This window comes from Ranitomeya imitator, chromosome 1 (assembly GCF_032444005.1).
Source record: "Ranitomeya imitator isolate aRanImi1 chromosome 1, aRanImi1.pri, whole genome shotgun sequence".
Lineage (NCBI taxonomy): Eukaryota > Metazoa > Chordata > Amphibia > Anura > Dendrobatidae > Ranitomeya > Ranitomeya imitator.
In genome coordinates this window covers 1,123,320,077-1,123,340,862 of record NC_091282.1, presented here as the reverse complement: position 1 = coordinate 1,123,340,862, position 20,786 = coordinate 1,123,320,077, and positions in this window count along the sequence as shown.

Here is a 20,786-nt window from a genome sequence, read left to right as displayed (position 1 = left end):
GCCCTGTGTTGGCTAAAGCTGCTGACTTTGCTGCCAATCTAGCTGAGTCTGCTGATGTTTCAGCTAGAAATACTGCCGCTACTCTCATGGCCGGTATTGCCTCTAGGATAGTCTCTCTGGGAACTTTTTGTCCTACCTGATCCTCCAGGTTATCTATCCAGATTTTAAGGGATCTGGCTACACAAGTGGCTGCGATAGCTGGCCTTAGTGCCCCTGTCGAGACCTCCCATGCTGTTTTTAGGCAACTGTCCATTTTGCTGTCTGGAGGTTCTTTTAGAGAACCTAAATCCTCGAATGGCAGTGAGGATTTTTTGGCAACTTTTGAAATTGCCACATCAATTTTTGGAGCTCTGTCCCACGATGAGGACGTCTCCTCCTCAAAAGGATATCTTCTCTTTAGGGAGTTGATCATCTGGGACTTTTTCTCCGGTTTTTGCCATTCCCTCTTAACCAGTTCCTGTAGCTGTTCATTAATAGGGAATGACCTACGTTTTTTCTTTTGCAGACCACTGAACATAAGTTCCTGTGCTGTCTTTTTTGCTTTCTCGTCTACCAGCCCCTTGGTAGAGTGAACAGCTTTTATAAGCTTATCCGTAGCCTGCACTGGAAATGTATCTTCCTCCTCTGAGCTACTATCTGACCAATGAGCTGTATCTGAGTGCTCTTCTGACTCCGAAGAATCCTGCCGGCAAATTTGTTCCATGTACATTTTGATCACTGTGATAAAACCTATAACAGTGATCAAAATAAAAAAAAATACTAAATGAACCCCCCCTTTATCACCCCCATAGGTAGGGACAATAATAAAATAAAGAAAATATATTCACTTTTATTTTTCCACTAGGGTTAGGTTTAGAACTAGGGTTAGGGTTAGAACTAGGGTTAGGGTTAGGCGGGCGTCACACTAGCGAGTTTTACGGACGTATAAGCGCATTAAATACGTCCGTAAAACACGCATTACACACGGCCCAATTATTCTCTATGCCCCAGCTCCTATCTGCCGTATTTTACTGATCCGTATTATACGGCTTTCTACGGCCGTAGAAAATTATGGAAACAGGAACACATGGGCTACTTGCACAGTGAACAAGTCTGTAAGAACATGTTCACACACCACCAAGAAACCTGAAGACACAAAAGAGAATGGTAAAACCAAAAACACTCAGTTTGAAAAAATGTTTGCAGTAATCCGCAAGTGCTAGTAAAAGATGTAAATAACAGGGTATTTGGTTGATACGTTTTTTGCAAAAAATGTATACTAAGCTGCTCTACCAATCTTCACGGTATACCCATATCAGAGCAGTCCTAACTAATGTATGCAATCCCTATCTGATGTATTTAAAAACCTGATCATCTGTATATTACCTGTGTGAACAGGGTTCAGAGAGGAAAAATCCATGTGTGCATACAGGGTAGAACAGCTTTTGTGCAGCTAGCCCAAGAGGAGTGGTGGAACTCCCCAGTCTTGTAGACACAAGAGAACAATTATGGAAACAGGAACACATGGGCTACTTGCACAGTGAACAAGTCTGTAAGAACATGTTCACACACCACCAAGAAACCTGAAGACACAAAAGAGAATGGTAAAACCAAAAACACTCAGTTTGAAAAAATGTTTGCAGTAATCCGCAAGTGCTAGTAAAAGATGTAAATAACAGGGTATTTGGTTGATACGTTTTTTGCAAAAAATGTATACTAAGCTGCTCTACCAATCTTCACGGTATACCCATATCAGAGCAGTCCTAACTAATGTATGCAATCCCTATCTGATGTATTTAAAAACCTGATCATCTGTATATTACCTGTGTGAACAGGGTTCAGAGAGGAAAAATCCATGTGTGCATACAGGGTAGAACAGCTTTTGTGCAGCTAGCCCAAGAGGAGTGGTGGAACTCCCCAGTCTTGTAGACACAAGAGAACAATTATGGAAACAGGAACACATGGGCTACTTGCACAGTGAACAAGTCTGTAAGAACATGTTCACACACCACCAAGAAACCTGAAGACACAAAAGAGAATGGTAAAACCAAAAACACTCAGTTTGAAAAAATGTTTGCAGTAATCCGCAAGTGCTAGTAAAAGATGTAAATAACAGGGTATTTGGTTGATACGTTTTTTGCAAAAAATGTATACTAAGCTGCTCTACCAATCTTCACGGTATACCCATATCAGAGCAGTCCTAACTAATGTATGCAATCCCTATCTGATGTATTTAAAAACCTGATCATCTGTATATTACCTGTGTGAACAGGGTTCAGAGAGGAAAAATCCATGTGTGCATACAGGGTAGAACAGCTTTTGTGCAGCTAGCCCAAGAGGAGTGGTGGAACTCCCCAGTCTTGTAGACACAAGAGAACAATTATGGAAACAGGAACACATGGGCTACTTGCACAGTGAACAAGTCTGTAAGAACATGTTCACACACCACCAAGAAACCTGAAGACACAAAAGAGAATGGTAAAACCAAAAACACTCAGTTTGAAAAAATGTTTGCAGTAATCCGCAAGTGCTAGTAAAAGATGTAAATAACAGGGTATTTGGTTGATATGTTTTTTGCAAAAAATGTATACTAAGCTGCTCTACCAATCTTCACGGTATACCCATATCAGAGCAGTCCTAACTAATGTATGCAATCCCTATCTGATGTATTTAAAAACCTGATCATCTGTATATTACCTGTGTGAACAGGGTTCAGAGAGGAAAAATCCATGTGTGCATACAGGGTAGAACAGCTTTTGTGCAGCTAGCCCAAGAGGAGTGGTGGAACTCCCCAGTCTTGTAGACACAAGAGAACAATTATGGAAACAGGAACACATGGGCTACTTGCACAGTGAACAAGTCTGTAAGAACATGTTCACACACCACCAAGAAACCTGAAGACACAAAAGAGAATGGTAAAACCAAAAACACTCAGTTTGAAAAAATGTTTGCAGTAATCCGCAAGTGCTAGTAAAAGATGTAAATAACAGGGTATTTGGTTGATACGTTTTTTGCAAAAAATGTATACTAAGCTGCTCTACCAATCTTCACGGTATACCCATATCAGAGCAGTCCTAACTAATGTATGCAATCCCTATCTGATGTATTTAAAAACCTGATCATCTATATATTACCTGTGTGAACAGGGTTCAGAGAGGAAAAATCCATGTGTGCATACAGGGTAGAACAGCTTTTGTGCAGCTAGCCCAAGAGGAGTGGTGGAACTCCCCAGTCTTGTAGACACAAGAGAACAATTATGGAAACAGGAACACATGGGCTACTTGCACAGTGAACAAGTCTGTAAGAACATGTTCACACACCACCAAGAAACCTGAAGACACAAAAGAGAATGGTAAAACCAAAAACACTCAGTTTGAAAAAATGTTTGCAGTAATCCGCAAGTGCTAGTAAAAGATGTAAATAACAGGGTATTTGGTTGATACGTTTTTTGCAAAAAATGTATACTAAGCTGCTCTACCAATCTTCACGGTATACCCATATCGGAGCAGTCCTAACTAATGTATGCAATCCCTATCTGATGTATTTAAAAACCTGATCATCTGTATATTACCTGTGTGAACAGGGTTCAGAGAGGAAAAATCCATGTGTGCATACAGGGTAGAACAGCTTTTGTGCAGCTAGCCCAAGAGGAGTGGTGGAACTCCCCAGTCTTGTAGACACAAGAGAACAATTATGGAAACAGGAACACATGGGCTACTTGCACAGTGAACAAGTCTGTAAGAACATGTTCACACACCACCAAGAAACCTGAAGACACAAAAGAGAATGGTAAAACCAAAAACACTCAGTTTGAAAAAATGTTTGCAGTAATCCGCAAGTGCTAGTAAAAGATGTAAATAACAGGGTATTTGGTTGATACGTTTTTTGCAAAAAATGTATACTAAGCTGCTCTACCAATCTTCACGGTATACCCATATCAGAGCAGTCCTAACTAATGTATGCAATCCCTATCTGATGTATTTAAAAACCTGATCATCTGTATATTACCTGTGTGAACAGGGTTCAGAGAGGAAAAATCCATGTTCTACCCTGTATGCACACATGGATTTTTCCTCTCTGAACCCTGTTCACACAGGTAATATACAGATGATCAGGTTTTTAAATACATCAGATAGGGATTGCATACATTAGTTAGGACTGCTCTGATATGGGTATACCGTGAAGATTGGTAGAGCAGCTTAGTATACATTTTTTGCAAAAAACGTATCAACCAAATACCCTGTTATTTACATCTTTTACTAGCACTTGCGGATTACTGCAAACATTTTTTCAAACTGAGTGTTTTTGGTTTTACCATTCTCTTTTGTGTCTTCAGGTTTCTTGGTGGTGTGTGAACATGTTCTTACAGACTTGTTCACTGTGCAAGTAGCCCATGTGTTCCTGTTTCCATAATTGTTCTCTTGTGTCTACAAGACTGGGGAGTTCCACCACTCCTCTTGGGCTAGCTGCACAAAAGCTGTTCTACCCTGTATGCACACATGGATTTTTCCTCTCTGAACCCTGTTCACACAGGTAATATACAGATGATCAGGTTTTTAAATACATCAGATAGGGATTGCATACATTAGTTAGGACTGCTCTGATATGGGTATACCGTGAAGATTGGTAGAGCAGCTTAGTATACATTTTTTGCAAAAAACGTATCAACCAAATACCCTGTTATTTACATCTTTTACTAGCACTTGCGGATTACTGCAAACATTTTTTCAAACTGAGTGTTTTTGGTTTTACCATTCTCTTTTGTGTCTTCAGGTTTCTTGGTGGTGTGTGAACATGTTCTTACAGACTTGTTCACTGTGCAAGTAGCCCATGTGTTCCTGTTTCCATAATTGTTCTCTTGTGTCTACAAGACTGGGGAGTTCCACCACTCCTCTTGGGCTAGCTGCACAAAAGCTGTTCTACCCTGTATGCACACATGGATTTTTCCTCTCTGAACCCTGTTCACACAGGTAATATATAGATGATCAGGTTTTTAAATACATCAGATAGGGATTGCATACATTAGTTAGGACTGCTCTGATATGGGTATACCGTGAAGATTGGTAGAGCAGCTTAGTATACATTTTTTGCAAAAAACGTATCAACCAAATACCCTGTTATTTACATCTTTTACTAGCACTTGCGGATTACTGCAAACATTTTTTCAAACTGAGTGTTTTTGGTTTTACCATTCTCTTTTGTGTCTTCAGGCCGTAGAAAATTGCAGCATGCTGCGTTTGTCACCGTATTGCGCAAAAAAAAATCGCCAATGCAAGTCTATGGGGGCCCGAAAAATACGGATTACACACGGACCAGCTGTGTGACTTGCGAGAAATACGCAGCGGTGTTAGCGAGAAAAGCCGGCGATTCAGTGCGGTGTACAGTAAAATCACACTGACAGCTTACAATAGAATAGGTGGAATAAATGTGTACACATAGAATAGGTATATATATATATTGTGATGTAGCGATGTCCTTGCTGTGCAGTGAATAGGCAGTGACCCATATAAAGTTCAAACAAAGTCTTGTTTATTACACAGCATACTCACAAACCGGAAAAGAAAGCAAACAAGTCCTTCGGTATGCAGCCGGGAAAAAAATAACAACAATCCATAGTTCATTGCCATGAGCGTGTTACCAACCGAAACTGACGCCCGAGCAAATAGTAGCGTAGGGACTCCAAGGCCCATTTGATCGCCAAGCACTCCTTCTCCACTACGCTATAATTTTTCTCTGCCGGGGTCAGTTTCCTGCTTAAATAGGTGACTGGATGCTCATCCCCGTTCACCTCTTGCGACAGCACCGCTCCTAAACCTACCTCTGAGGCATCGGTTTGCACAATAAAGGTTTTCTTGAAGTCGGGGCTGATGAGGACCGGCTGTCCACACAACGCCGACTTCAGAGACTGGAACGCTTCCTCTGCTTGAGGATTCCACTTGACCATCACCGTTTTCTTCCCTTTTAACAGGTCCGTTAGGGAAGCCGATTTACCAGCAAAATTGGGTATAAACCGACGGTAATACCCAATGATGCCAAGGAATGCCCTCACTTGTTTGGAACTTAAGGGCTTGGGCCAGTTTTGAATGGCCTCAATTTTGTTCACTTGAGGTTTGATAACCCCCCGGCCGATCACGTATCCCAAGTACCGGGCTTCCGTGAGACCTATCGCACATTTCTTTGGGTTTGCTGTTAACCCTGCAGCTCTAAGAGACTCTAGCACTGCTTGTACCTGGGACAGATGGGTATCCCAGTCGGTACTAAAGATGACTATGTCGTCCAAATAGGCTGACGCATAGTCTCTATGTGGCGCTAACACAATGTCCATCAGCCTCTGAAATGTGGCCGGAGCTCCATGTAACCCAAAAGGTAAGACAACGTATTGAAAGAGACCCTCTGGGGTTATAAAAGCGGTCTTTTCCTTCGCTGACTCTGTTAAGGGAACCTGCCAGTAACCTTTCGTGAGATCCAGTGTGGTGAAGTACTGGGCCTTCCCCAGTCTCTCAATTAGCTCGTCCACCCGTGGCATGGGATACAGGTCAAATTTTGATACTTCATTTAACTTCCTAAAGTCATTACAGAAGCGTAATGACCCATCAGGTTTCGGTATTAGTACAATGGGGCTAGCCCACTCACTTCGGGACTCCTCAATGACTCCCAACTGAAGCATTTGCTTTACCTCGGCCGCGATGGCTTGCCTTCGGGCTTCTGGCACTCGGTACGGTTTCATCCGCACCTTTACCCGGGGCTCAGTGACAATGTCATGCTGAATCACTGAGGTTCGCCCCGGCAGCTCTGAGAATACATCCATATTCTGCTGTACCAAAGCTCGAGCCTCCCGCCGCTGCTGTTTTGTGAGGGCATCATTGACTTTTACCTCACACCTGGCTGTGTCCTTGGCCAGAGGGACCTCCGATTGTATGACCGTAGTTGCATCCGTGACCAAACATTCTCGGTCCTTCCAGGCCTTTAGCAGGTTTACATGGTACAACTGCTCGGGTTTTCTTTTCCCGGGTTGGTACACTTTGTAATTCACTTCCCCCACCTTTCCCCGTATCTCATACGGCCCTTGCCACTTGGCCATGAGTTTACTCTCTGGGGTGGGCACTAGTACCAACACCCGGTCTCCTTCTTTAAAGGACCTGACCGTGGCCCTTTGATTATAGGTACGGCTCTGAGCGGCCTGGGCATCCAACAGATGCTCCTTTACGATGGGTTGCACGACTGCAATCCGATCCTGCATACTTGCCACATACTCGATAACACTCTTATGTGGAGTGGGCTCCTGTTCCTACGTCTCTTTGGCTACATCCAGCAGCCCCCTCGGGTGCCTGCCATACAATAGCTCAAATGGGGAGAACCCCGTGGACGCCTGCGGTACCTCACGTATGGCGAACATTAAATATGGCAATAACATATACCAATCCATCCCATCCTTGGCGACCACCTTTTTGAGCATGGCCTTGAGGGTCTTATTAAACCTCTCGACCAAACCATCGGTTTGTGGATGGTACACTGACGTACGCAACTGTTTAATTTGGAGCAATTTACATAGCTCCCTAGTCACTTTAGACATAAAAGGGGTTCCCTGATCTGTAAGGATCTCCTTGGGAAGCCCAAGACGACAAAACATGGCAAACAGTTCACGGGCTATTAGTTTAGCCGAAGTGTGCCGAAGCGGTATCGCCTCTGGATACCGGGTGGCGTAGTCTACGACTACTAATATGTGCTGATGGCCCCGGGCGGATTTTACTATTGGTCCCACCAGATCCATCGCTATCCGCTCAAAGGGTACTTCTATGATGGGCAGAGGTACTAACGGACTCCGGTAGTTCGTGGTGGGTGAGGTTAGTTGACACTCAGGACATGTGTCACAGTACTTTGTAACCTCAGCGTAGACACCAGGCCAAAAGAACCTCTGTAATATGCGCTCTAACGTCTTTTTGGCCCCCAAGTGCCCCCCCAACATGTGAGTGTGAGCCATGTCGAGCACCGCCCGACGATAGGGTTGGGGCACTACCAGTTGTTCTACCACCTCATCCCGGATTTTATCAACCCTGTACAGTAACTCCTGGATGATCGCCATCCGGGGAAACTCCTTTTCTGCACCAGGTTGTTGTGCCACCCCATTTACCTCGATTACTCTTTCCCTTGCCCGGGTCAGAGTGGGATCCTGGAGCTGGGCAGTCCCAAACTTACCAGGTGACACCTCCAGCTCATGAATTGGTGGATTCTCTTCCACTTCCCCTGCCAATACCTCTAGGGGAAACCTATCGGGATTACACACTGTCCCTATCGTGGCGACCCCTACGGCAGGTATCCCTGACTCGGGATCTTCGGGTTCTGCACCCGGAATGCTTTTTACCCTGAGAGGGTTAACTCTGGTCTCCCAGAGGGACCAGAACAATGGTAAGTCTCTACCCATCACAGTCCCATACGGAAGAGTTTTTACCACTCCCACCACGTTTTATCTCTCCACATGGGGTGGAGAACGTGACCTCCGCAGTCGGGTACTCTCGGAGGTCCCCATGTATGCACACTACCCCCACTTTCCGTCCAATAGGACTGTCCCCAGCAACCAAGGACCCGTGTACCAGGGTCACCAAGTTCCCCGAGTCCAAGAGAGCATCCGTCTGGTACCCATTAACGAGCACTCTGCACAGCTGAGGTTCGGTACCGGCAGGGTCTGTAGTGGCAATGCAGACTGGCTGGGCATACATAGACACGCGGCGGGTATACCCGCAGTCCATGGGTTCTGTTGTTAGGGGACAATTAGCAACCACATGTCCAGGTTCATGGCACCGCCAACACGTAACGACTGTGGCACGAGGTAACCTTGGAGCCAGTTTAGGGGACACAGGTCTGTGGTCACTCTCTTTCCGAGACAACCCCTCAGCACGGACTCGGTCCGGTCTTGTCCCAATGGAGGGTCGTGGACTTTTCTCAGACTCCTGAGCTGGCGGAGCCTTACGTGACAGCTGAAGCGGAGCAGTGTCCCGTATGAAGTCCTGGGTGGCCTTGTATCGCTCTATCAGGCCTATAACCTGGTCTAGGGTACCCGGGTCCCCTTGACCCACCCAACGCTGAATGGCCGCTGGCAGAGCCCTCACCAGTCGGTCGACCACCACCCTCTCCACTATCTGACTTGTGGATAAAGTCTCAGGTTGGAGCCACCGTTTCACAAGCTGCAATAAGTCAAAAATCTGAGAACGGGCAGGCTGGGCTTCCACAAAAGTCCAAGAAAACACCCGTTGAGCTCTCACATAAGTATTAACCCCCAGTCGGGCAAGGATCTCACCTTTTAACTTGGAATAGTCCTGGGCATCCTCCCGACTGAGGTCAAAGTAGGCCTTTAGCGCATCACCCCTCAAGAACGGAGCCACAACTTCAGCCCACTGTGCTGCTGGCAGATTCTCCCGTTCTGCCGTGCGCTCATAGACGGTGAGGAAAGCTTCCACGTCATCTTCCGGACTCAATTTCCTCAAAGCAGAGCGGACCTTGTCACGGGCATCGCGACGTTCCGGGGTCGGTGCTGGAGGTGCCTCTCGCAGGGCTGTAATTTGCTGCAGCAACAGATTATTAGTTTGTTGCTGTTGTTGCTGTGTGAGGACTAGCTGCCTCAGGATCTCCTCCATTTTGTCTGTAGGCCTGAGTTGCAATGTAGCAGGCTTAATAACAGACATGCAAATGGTGTTGGGGTATGCCTTAATTCACACTGCCCGCATTCTCCACCAAATGTGATGTAGCGATGTCCTTGCTGTGCAGTGAATAGGCAGTGACCCATATAAAGTTCAAACAAAGTCTTGTTTATTACACAGCATACTCACAAACCGGAAAAGAAAGCAAACAAGTCCTTCGGTATGCAGCCGGGAAAAAAATAACAACAATCCATAGTCCGCTGCCATGAGCGTATTACACCCCCCGTGTACGCTGGGGTGTCTGGCTTTTCAGGCTGTGCCTGGCCCGTGTTTCTCCACACGGAAGGAGCTCTGCACAAGCCTCCTCCTAGGTCTGACTCCCAGACCAGACTGACACACCCAAACTCTCTTGCTGGGTTTTTTTTTTCTATCCTCCAGATTCTATGGCCATGGGCCACTATAAGATCTGGGCTGGAGGAAACGGACCGGCCCCACTACCATCCTGCAGTCCGTTTCAAAATAAAAGCCCATACCAGGTTCTCCTGAATAAATTCTGGGACAAATAACTTGACCCAGTTCACACTTACTTTTATTCTTCCCTGTGTCTCACAGGCAAACCTGTTGTGAGCACAGGGCACTCCAGCGGATCTAATATGCTTCTAAGCACATCCTGGGGGACACATAGCGACCCTCGCATATGACACCGGTCACTGCCTCACAATATATATATATATATATATATATATATGTAATGGAGACACCTATATGTATATATATTAATATTTCATCCAGCGCTAGATAGCTTAAAAGCCGGTAATTCAATTGCCGGCTTTTGCTATCTCCTTCCTAAACCCGACATGATATGTGACATGGTTTTCATACAGTAAACCATGTCATATTCCCATTTTTTTTGCATATTCCACACTAATAATGTTAGTAGTGTGTATGTGCAAAATTTGGCCGTTCTAGCTATTAAAGGGTTAAATGGCGGAAAAAAATTGGCGTGGGTTCCCGCGCAATTTTCTCCGCCAGAGTAGTAAAGCCAGTGACTGAGGGCAGATATTAATAGCCTGGAGAGGGTCCATGGTTATTGGCTAAAAACATCTGCCCCCAGCCACCCCAGAAAAGGCACATCTGGAAGATGCGCCGATTCTGGCACTTGGCCACTCTCTTCCCATTCCAGTGTAGCGGTGGGATATGGGGTAATAAAGGGTTAATGCCACCTTGCTATTGTAAGGTGACATTAAGCCAGATTAATAATGGAGAGGCGTCAATTATGACACCTATCCATTATTAATCCAATTGTATGAAAGTTAAAAAAACACAAACACATTATGAAAAAGTCTTTTAAAGAAATAAATACACCGTTTGTTGTAATATTTTATTGTACGCTCAATCCACTGGCTGAAGACCCTCGCTCTGTGACAAAGAAAAAATAATAACCAACAATATACATACCTTCTGAGGATCTGTAACGTCCCACGTTGTAAATCTGAAGGGGTTAAATTTTTTTTTTACAGCCAGGAGCTCTGCTATAATGCAGCTATGCTCCTGGCTGTAAAACCCCAGCGAATGAATGGAAACTACTAACATTAGTAGTGTGGAATATGCAAAAAAAAAAAAAAAAGGGGGATATGACATGGTTTACTGTATGTAAACCATGTCTCAAATCATGTCGGGTTTTTGAAGGAGATAGCAAAAGCCGGCAATTGAATTACTGGCTTTTAAGCTATCTCGCGCTGGATGAAATATAAATATATATATATATATATGTATATGCGTGTGTCTCACTAACATATATATATATATATATATATATATATATATACAGTATATATGTTTTTATTATTTTTTGAGCACATGGATCCCTTGTATATCCGTATGTCAGTTTTGCAAGCCTGCGAGAAAATCTCGCAGTACGGATGCCATACGGATTACATACGGAGGATGCCATGCGCAAAATACGCTGACACACCCTGCCTACGGAGGAGATACGGACCACTATTTTGGGGACTTTTCAGCGTATTACGGCCGTAAATTACGGACCGTATTTTTAGACGCTGAGTGTGACGCCGGCCTTAGGGTTAGAACTAGGGTTAGGGTAAGGCTATGTGCACACGTATTCTGGTCCTCTGCGGATTTTTCCGCAGCGGATTTGATAAATCCGCAGTGCAAAATCGCTGCGGATTTACAGCGTTTTTTTGCGGATTTCACTGCGGTTTTCTATTGGAGCAGTTGTAAAACCGCTGCGGAATCCGCAGAAAGAAGTGACATGCTGCAGAATGTAAACCACTGCGTTTCCGCACAGCTTTTTCCGCGGCATGTGCACAGCATTTTTTTGTTTCCCATAGGTTTACATTGAACTGTAAACTCATGGGAAATTGCTGCGGACCCGCAGCTGTGGAAACGCTGCGGATCAGCAGCGTTTTCAACAGCGTGTGCACATACCCGTAGAATTAGGCTATGTGCACACAGTGCGGATTTGGCTGCGGATTGGCCGCTGCGGATTCGTAGCAGTTTTCCATCAGGTTTACAGTTCCATGTAAACCTATGGAAAACCAAATCCGCTGTGCCCATGATGCGGAAAATACAGCACAGAAACGCTGCGTTGTATTTTCCGCAGCATGTCAATTCTTTGTGCGGATTCCAGCGGATTTTTAAAAAATTATGCGGAAAAATCTCACACAAATCCGTAACGTGGGCACATAGCCTTAGGGTTAGGGTTGGAATTAAGAGTTAGGGTTGGAATTAGGGCTACGGTTGGAAATGGGGTTAAGATTAGGCTTGTGGTTAGGAGTGTGTTGGGGTTAGGGTTCCGAGCACCGGCGTGTGCCAAAACAGTGGTTTACCCCCACATATGGGGTACCAGCATACTCGGGACAAACTGTGCAACAACTTTTGGGGTCCAATTTCTCCTGTTACCCTTGTGAAAATAAAAAATTGCTTGCTAAAACATCATTTTTGAGGAAAGACAAATGATTTTTTTATTTTCACGGCTCTGCGTTGTAAACTTCTGTGAAGCACTTGGGGGTTTAAGGTGGTCACCGCACATCTAGATTAGTTCCATGGGAGGTCTAGTTTCCAAAATGGGTTCACATGTGGGGGAGCTCCAATGTTTAGGCACACAGGGGCTCTCCAAACGCGACATGGTGTCCGCTAACGATTGGAGCTAATTTTTCATTCAAAAAGTCAAATGGCTTTTTTTTTTCCCTTCCGAGCCTTGCCGTGTGCCAAAACAGTGGTTTACCCCCACATGTGAGGTATCAGTGTACTCGGGATAAATTGGCCAATAAATTTTAGGATCCATTTTATCCTGTTGCCCATGTGGAAATGAACAAATTGAGGCTAAAAGAAATTTTTTGTGAAAAAAAAGTACTTTTCATTTTTACGGATCAATTTGTGAAGCACCTGGGGGTTCAAAGTGCTCACTATGCATCTAGATAAGTTCCTTGCGGGTCTAGTTTCCAAAATGGGGTCACTTGTGGGGGAGCTCCAATGTTTCGGCACACAGGGGCTTTCCAAACGCGACATGATGTCCGCTAAAGATTGGAGCCAATTTTTCATTGAAAAAGTCAAATGGCGCTCCTTCCTTTCCGAGCCCTGTCGTGCGCCCAAACAGTGGTTCCCCCCCACATATGGGGTATCGGTGTACTCAGGACAAACTGTACAATAACTTTTGGGGTCCAGTTTCTCGTTTTACCCTTGGGAAAAAAAAATTGCTAAAATATTTTTGTGACTAAAAAGTTAAATGTTCGTATTTTCCTTCCATGTTGCTTCTGCTGCTGTGATGCACCTGAAGGGTTAATAAACTTCTTGAATGTGGTTTTTAGCACCTTGAGGGGTGCAGTTTTTAGAATGGTGTCACTTTTGGGTATTTTCAGCCATATAGACCCCTCGAACTGACTTCAAATGTGAGGTGCTCCTTAAAAAAATGGTTTTGTAAATTTCGTTTTAAAAATGAGAAATCGCTGGTCAAATTTTAACCCTTATAACTTCCTAGCAAAAAAAGAAATTTGTTTCCAAAATTGTGCTGATGTAAAGTAGACATGTGGGAAATGTTATTTATTAACTATTTTGTGTAACATAACTTTCGTTTAACAGAATAAAAATTCAAAATTTGAAAATTGCGAAATTTGCAACATTTTAGCCAAATTTCCATTTTTTTCACAAACGCAAAAATTATCGACCTAAATTTACCACTAACGTGAAGCCCAATATGTCACACAAAAAAAAAATCTCAGAACCGCTAGGATCCGTTGAAGCGTTCCTGAGTTATTACCTCATAGGCCGGTGTATTGCATCCGACGCGAGATCATCGTATGCAATATGCTAATGACACTCGGCTCCTGCTCGCAGCAGAGCAGGAGCTGAGTGTCATGCGTCTGTGCTCCGATTCTCTCGCACATGGAGGATCGGAGCACAGCTGCGTAGGAGGCGGAGAAATGAATTTCTCCATCTCCTCCATTGCTGGGGTCTGATTATAATGCACATCACTCGGATGATATCCGAGTGGTGTGCGCCGTCTCTCTCGCACCCATAGGCTTATGTGTGCGAGTGAGCCGAGAGTTTTCCTCGGTCCGAGACAATCGCAGTACGCTGCGATTGTCTCGGACCGAGGAAAACGGCCGACAAAAAGTTGGCTGCTGGGAGCTGCCCCATAGCTAAACATTGGTCCGAGTGCAATGCGATTTTTTATCGCGTTGCCCTCGGCCGTTTAAAACGCCAGTGTGACGCCGGCCATAAAGGGACACTGGTCAGAATTGTAAAAAATGGCCAGGTCATTAAGGTCAAAATAGGCTGGGTCATGAAGGGGTTAAACGCTCGAGCAAAAAACTCCATCTTACCAACTACCACGTAACAAGAGCAGTCACCATGAACCTGACCTGGTTAGTGACACAGGGCAGCACTTCCGAGTCCTTTAACCCCTTAGCGACCGCTGATACGCCTTTTAACGGTGGCCGCTAAGGGTACTTAAACCACAGCGCCGTTAATTAACGGCGCTGTGGAAAAAGTAAATAGCGCCCCCCAGAGTCGGATTTTCTCTGGGGACCCCAGAGAACATGATTCGGGGTTTTTTTTTTACCGACCCCGCATTTGCGATCGCCGGTAATTAACCGTTTACCGGCGATCGCAAAAAAAAAAATGCGATTTTTTTAATTTCTCTGTCCTCCGATGTGATCGCACATCAGAGGACAGAGAAAAGGGGTCCCAGATAGCCCCCCGATACTCACCTATCTCCTCCGGTGCTCCTCGTGGTTCCCAGTGGGCGCCGCCATCTTCGGGCGCATACGCAGCACCGGGAGAATCTCTGGGGTCTCGGCTGCCGGGGGTACCTGAGACCCCAAAGAACATGATCGGGGTCGGTTTTACCGACCCCTGTTTTGCGATCGCCGGTAATTAACTGTTTACCGGCGACCGCAAAAAAAAAAAAAAAAAAAAAATCAAAGTGTAATTTTCTGTCCTCTGATGTGATCGCACATCAGAGGACAGAGAAATAGGGGGATTCGGGGACCCTATTATACTTACCGGTGTCCCTGGATCCTCCTGCTGCTCCTCCTGGTCTTCTTGGCAAAAAAAAATGGCGGGCGCATGCGCAGTGCGCCCGCCATCTGTCGCCATCTGACGGCCGGCAGGAGAAGAGCAGTTGGGGCTAAAATTAGGGTTAGGGTTAGGGCTGGGGCTAAATTTAGGGTTAGGGTTCTTTCACACTTACGTCGGTACGGAGCCGTCGCAATGCGTCGGCCCGACATACCGACGCACGTTGTGAAAATTGTGCACAACGTGGGCAGCGGATGTAGTTTTTCAACGCATCCGCTGCCCAATCTATGTCCTGGGGAGGAGGGGGCGGAGTTACGGCCACGCATGCGCGGTCAGAAATGGCGGACGCGACGTACAAAAAAACCGTTACATTGAACGTTTTTTGTGCCGACGGTCCGCCAAAACACAACTGATCCTGTGCACGATGGACGCGACATGTGCCAATCCGTCACGATCCGTCGGCAATACAAGTCGATGGGCAAAAAAATGCATCCTGCGGGCACATTTGGAGGATCCGTTTTTTGTCCAAAACGACGGATTGCGACGGATGCCAAACGACGCAAGTGTGAAAGTAGCCTTAGGGCTAGGGTTAGGGTTGGGGCTAAAGTTAGGGTTAGATTTGGGGTTAGGGTTTGGATTAGAGTTGGTATCAGGGTTAGGGTTGGCATTAGGGTTACGCTTGGGATTAGGGTTAGGTTTGGGATTAGGGTTAAGGTTGTGATTAGGGGTGCATTGGGATTAGGGTTAGGTTTGAGGTTAGGGTTGAGATTAGGATTAGGGGTGTGTTGGATTTAGGGTTTTGATTAGGGTCAGGCCGGCGTCACACACAGCGTAAAACAATACGGTCCGTATATTACGGCCGTAATACGCTGAAAAGTCCCCAAAAAAATGGTCCGTTGCTCCTCCGTAGGCAGGCTGTGTCAGCGTTTTTTGCGCATGGCATCCTCCGTATGTAATCCGTATGGCATCCGTACTGCGTGGTTTTCTCGCAGGCTTGCAAAACCAACATACCGCTATAGAAGTGATCCATGTGTCCCAAAAAGAAAAGAATATATATTATATATATATATATATATATATATATATATATATATATATATATATATATATATATATATATATATATATATATATATATATATATATATATATATATGTCAGTAGACACATATATGTATATATATTAATACTTATTCCAGCGCTATACAGCTTGAAAGCCGGTAATTCAATTACCGGCTTTTTCTTTCTCCTTCATAAAACCCGACATGATTTGAGACATGGTTTACATACAGTAAACCATGTCTTCTCTCCATTTTTTTTGCAGATTCCACACTAGTAATGTCAGTAGTGTGTATCTGCAAAATTTGGCCGTTCTAGCTCTTAAAATAAAGGGTTAACTGGCGGAAAAAATTGGCGTGGGCTCCCGCGCAATTTTCTCCGCCAGAGTAGTAAAGCCAGTGACTGAGGGCAGATATTAATAGCCTGGAGAGGGTCCACGGTTATTGGCCCCCCCCTGGCTAAAAATATCTGCCCCCAGCCACCCCAGAACAGGCACATCTGGAAGATGCGCCTATTCTGGCACTTGGCCACTCTCTTCCCATTCCCGTGTAGCGGTGGGATATGGGGTAATGAAGGGTTAATGCCACCTTGCTATTGTAAGGTGACATTAAGCCTAATTAATAATGGAGAGGCGTCAATTATGACACCTATCCATTATTAATCCAATTGTAGTGAAGGGTTAAATAAAACACAAACACATTCTTTAAAATTATTTTAATGAAATAAAAACAATGGTTGTTGTAGTATTTTATTCAACGCCCAATCCAGTCATTGAAGACCCTCGTTCTGTGAGTAAAGAAACATAATAAACCAACAATATACTTACCCTCCGCAGATCTGTAACGTCCAACGATGTAAATCCTTCTGAAGGGGTTAAAACATTTTGCAGCAAGGAGCTGTGCTAATGCAGGCTGCTCCTCGCTGCAAAACCCCAGGGAATGAGGCTAAAAATAGATCAATGATCTATATTTAGCATCATTTGCGGTGAGGCGCCCTCTGCTGGCTGTTCATAGATCGTGGGAAATTACCTAGAAAGCTCCCTGGCTCCCTGGCTTTCTAGGTAATTTCCCACGATCTATGAACAGCCAGCAGAGGGCGCCTCACCGCAAATGATGCTAAATATAGATCATTGATCTATTTTTAGCCTCATTCCCTGGGGTTTTGCAGCGAGGAGCAGCCTGCATTAGCACAGCTCCTTGCTGCAAAATGTTTTAACCCCTTCAGAAGGATTTACATCGTTGGACGTTACAGATCTGCGGAGGGTAAGTATATTGTTGGTTTATTATGTTTCTTTACTCACAGAACGAGGGTCTTCAGTGACTGGATTGGGCGTTGAATAAAATACTACAACAACCATTGTTTTTATTTCATTAAAATAATTTTAAAGAATGTGTTTGTGTTTTATTTAACCCTTCACTACAATTGGATTAATAATGGATAGGTGTCATAATTGACGCCTCTCCATTATTAATTAGGCTTAATGTCACCTTACAATAGCAAGGTGGCATTAACCCTTCATTACCCCATATCCCACCGCTACACGGGAATGGGAAGAGAGTGGCCAAGTGCCAGAATAGGCGCATCTTCCAGATGTGCCTGTTCTGGGGTGGCTGGGGGCAGATATTTTTAGCCAGGGGGGGGCCAATAACCGTGGACCCTCTCCAGGCTATTAATATCTGCCCTCAGTCACTGGCTTTACTACTCTGGCGGAGAAAATTGCGCGGGAGCCCACGCCAATTTTTTCCGCCAGTTAACCCTTTATTTTAAGAGCTAGAACGGCCAAATTTTGCAGATACACACTACTGACATTAGTAGTGTGGAATCTGCAAAAAAAATGGAGAGAAGACATGGTTTACTGTATGTAAACCATGTCTCAAATCATGTCGGGTTTTATGAAGGAGAAAGAAAAAGCCGGTAATTGAATTACCGGCTTTCAAGCTGTATAGCGCTGGAATAAATATTAATATATATACATATATGTGTCTCACTGACATATATATATATATATATATATATACCTATTCTATGTGTACACATTTATTATATCTATTGGACTGGAAGCTGTCAGTGTGATTTTACTGTACACCGCACTGAATTACCGGCTTTTCTCTCTAACAGCGCTGCGTATTTCTCGCAAGTCACACTGCTTGTCCGTGTGTAATCCGTATTTTTCACGCTTCCATAGACTTTCATTGGCGTATTTCTTGCGCAGTACGGTGACAAACGCAGCATGCTGCGATTTTGTACGGCCGTAGAAAGCCGTATAATACTGATCAGTAAAATACGGCAAATAGGAGCAGGGGCATAGAGAATAATTGTGCCGTATTTTTTGCGAGTTTTACGGACGTAGATTCTGCGCTCTTACGTCCGTAAAACTCGCATGTGTGACGGCGGCCTCATGGTTAGGGTTGTTTTGGGGTAAGGGTTGCGATTATCGTTAGGGTTAGTGATTAGGATTATGGATCAGGTTGGGATTAGGGTTAGGGGTGTGTTGGGGTTAGGGTTGGAGCTAGAATTGGGGGGTTTCCACTGTTTAGTTACATCAGGGGGTCTCCAAACATGACATCCAATTTTGCGCTCAAAAAGTCAAATGGTGCTCCCTCCCTTCTGAGCTCTGCCGTGCGCCCAAACAGTGTGTTACCCCCACATATGGGGCATCAGCATACTCGGGATAAATTGGACAACAACTTTTGGGGTCCAATTTCTCCTGTTACCCTTGTGAAAATAAAAACTTGGGGGCTACAAAATCTTTTTTGTGGAAAAAAAAAATATTTTTTTATTTTCACGACTCTGCATTCTAAACTTCTATGAAGCACTTGGGCATTCAAAGTTCTCACCACACATCTAGATAAGTTCCATGGGGGGTCTAGTTTCCAAAATGGGGTCACTTGTGGGGGGTTTCCACTGTTTAGGCACATCAGGGGCTCTCCAAACGCGACATGGCGTCCAATCTCAATTCCAGACAATTCTACATTGAAAAAGTAAAACGGCGCTCCTTCACATCCAAGCTCTGCGGTGCGCCCAAACAGTGGTTAAGCCTCACATATGGGGTATCGACGTATTCAGGAGAAACTGCACAACATCTTTTGTGGTCTAATTTCTCCTGTTACCCTTGTGAAAATAAGAATTTGTGGGCGAAAAGATCATTTATGTGTAAACAAATGCGATTTTTTATTTTCATGGCTCTACGTTATAAACTTCTGTGAAGCTCTTGGGGGTTCAAAGTGCTCACCACACATCTAGATAAGTTCCTTAAGGGGTCTAGTTTACAAAATGGTGTCACTTGTGGGGGGTTTCCAATGTTTAGGCACATCAGGGGCTCTCTAAACGTGACATGGCGTCCGATCTCAATTCGAGCCAATTCTGCATTGAAAAAGTCAAACGGCGCTCCTTCACTTCCAAGTTCTGCGGTGTGCCCAAACAGTGGTTTACCCCCACATATTGGGTATTGGCGTATTCAGGAGAAATTGCATAACAAAATTTATGGTTACATTTCTGTTTTTACACTTGTGAAAATAAAAAAAATGGTTCTGAATTAAGATGTTTGCAAAAAAAGTTAAATGTTCATTTTTTCCTTCCACATTGTTTCAGTTCCTGTGAAGCACGTAAAGGGTTAATAAACTTCTTGAATGTGGTTTTGAGCACCTTGAGGGGTGCAGTTTTTGGAATCGTGTCACACTTTGGTATTTTCTATCATATAGACCCCTCAAAATGACTTCAAATGTGATGTGGTCCCTAAAAAAAAAAAAAGGTGTTGTAAAAATGAGAAATTGCTGGTCAACTTTTAACCCTTATAACTCCCTAACAAAAAAAAATTTTGCTTCCAAAATTGTGCTGATGTAAAGTAGACATATGGGAAATGTTATTTATTAACTATTTTTTGTGACATATCTTTCTGATTTAAGGGCATAAAAATACAAAGTTTGAAAATTGCTAAATTTTAAAAATTTTCGCCATATTTCCGTTTTTTTCATAAATAATCGCAAGTAATATCAAAGAAATGTTACCACTAACATGAAGTACCATATGTCACGAAAAAACAATCTCAGAATCAGCGGGATCCGTTGAAGCGTTCCAGAGTTATAACCTCATAAAGTGACAGTGGTCAGAATTGCAAAAATTGGCTCGGTCATTAAGTACCAAATTTCAAAAACCTGACCGGCACATCCAAACATAGACTAAGTGTGAACAGGTGCTGAACCTAGAGTCGCCAACTCGTATATAGTTAAGTAAATAAGGCAGCACACTGCAGCGCTAGAACATGCAAACTTGAAATACAAAATTTGAACTGCATTACTGCACTAGAAAAATGAGAGCGTTTAGCGCATAAAAATGACCAATTTTATGTGTACCTGGTAGCCCCTTTACGGCATCTCTCTTATACCAGGTCCTACACTTGCCTTACCTCCAATACCCCTCCACAGAGAGAGAGAATTTTAGTCTAGGAAGAGATTTCACATGTACCCATTCAGATGGAGACGTTTATTCTCAGCGAGGTAAGGCAAGTGTAGGACCTGGTATAAGAGAGATGCCGTAAAGGGGCTACCAGGTACACATAAAATTGGTCATTTTTAT